At 50.7% G+C, this 1,656-nt stretch overlaps 1 long non-coding RNA gene across 1 annotated transcript; it reads left to right on the forward strand.

The window, feature by feature from the left end:
• Positions 1-611: 611 nt before the first annotated feature.
• LOC144589253 (uncharacterized) lies at positions 612-1,282 on the forward strand. Its single transcript, XR_013545286.1, has 3 exons — positions 612-638; positions 831-881; positions 1,248-1,282. It is a non-coding gene; the product is annotated as an uncharacterized LOC144589253 (long non-coding RNA).
• The last annotated feature ends 374 nt before the right edge of the window (positions 1,283-1,656 follow it).

Consider the following 1,656-nt stretch of genomic DNA (forward strand, 5'->3'; position numbering starts at 1 on the left):
GCAAGCAGCTCCAGGTGATTGATGTGGAACATTGCTTCCTGTGGAGTCCAGAGGGCATGAATGGTGTGGTGGCCGCAGTGTGCCCCCCAGCCGGACGGACTGGCGTCCGTTGTGACTTGGGCGGTGAGACGGAGTGGACGGAAAGGACGGCCGACCGTGAGGTGAGGTGTGTACGTCCACCACTGGAGCTGTCTGACTAGCTCCGGCGTGACACGAAGACGTTTCCTCTGGCTGTCGACCATGGGGTCGAAAAGAGCCAGGAACCATGACTGGAGCGACCGTAACTTGAGACGAGCATGAGCTAGCGCCGGTGTGGTAGAAGACATCAGGCCGAGAAGGTGCTGGGCATGATGGGCTGTCACCCGGCCATGTGGTTGGAATTTTCTGATGGCTCGCTGTATCTTGTGTATTCTCTCTGGGGGGAGAAATGCACGACCCTTCACGGCATCTAAGCAGACCCCTATGTACTGTACAGTTTTGGAGGGGATGAGCTGAGACTTCTCTTTGTTGACAGTGAGTCCGAGATTGAGAAGGAGATACAGGATGAACTTTGTGTCTTTCAGGGATTGTCTCCGTGACTTGGAGACCACTAGCCAATCGTCCAGATAGGGATAGACGTGGATGCCCCTGAGACGAAGGTAAGCTGCCACTGGGGCCATGACCTTGGTGAAAGTTCAGGGAGCTGTGGACAGGCTGAATGGCAGGGCCTGGAATTCGTAAATTGTGCCCTGAAAAATGAACCGGAGATACTTGCGGTGGTCGGGGTGGATAGTGACGTGAAAGTAGGCATCCTTTAGATCTATAAGGACAAACCAGTTGTCTTTCTTCAGCAGGTGCATGATGGACTCTAAGGTGAGCATTCGAAACCGTCTGGGTCGCAGGTAAGTATTTAGGAGTCTTAGATCGAGAATGGGCCTTATGCCTCCTCCTCTTTTTGATACAGCAAAATAACGGGAATAAAACCCGTGTTGTATGTCGCGGGGTGGTACTGTATAGATGGCATCTTTTTCCAAGAGAGATGAAATTTCTTCCTCTAGCGAGGAATCGAAGGGGGAGCAATTTATGAAGCCTAGCGGAGGAGATTTTATAAACTCCAGCTGGTAACCGTATTGAATGATCCTTAGAGCCCAAGTATCGGTTGTGATAGCAACCCAGTTGTGTAGAAACGGCTGAAGACGGGTGGTGGGTGGTGAATGGGTGAGTATGGGAGGACGAAAGTCAAAGATACTGTTTTTGTTTTCTCCCAGGTGGTTTAAAGGATTGACGACGGTGAGACTGACGAGACCGGTATCCCTGAACAGAAGAGGAGGACTGTCTGGAACGTTGCTGAGGTAAGTGTTTATAAAGACGGTATTGCTGAGAAGGTTGTTGATATTGGCCGTAAGGTTTACACCATTGGGGTCTTCTCTGTCTAGACTGAGTTTGAACAGAATAGGACTTTGCAGTCCTCTTAGCTTTGTGGAGATCCTCTAAGTGGGAGTCAGTCTTTTCATTGAACAAGCCACTAGCGTCGAAGGGGAGGCCCTCAACCTTAGATTTGACATCATCCAGTATGTCTGCAGAACGGAGCCAAGCATGTCTTCGGATAGTGATGGCAGACATGAGAACCCTAGCAGTGATCTCTGCTGCATGGCAGATGGAGAGGCGTTCATGTTT

Source organism: Pogona vitticeps, chromosome 4 (genome assembly GCF_051106095.1).
Source record: "Pogona vitticeps strain Pit_001003342236 chromosome 4, PviZW2.1, whole genome shotgun sequence".
Lineage (NCBI taxonomy): Eukaryota > Metazoa > Chordata > Lepidosauria > Squamata > Agamidae > Pogona > Pogona vitticeps.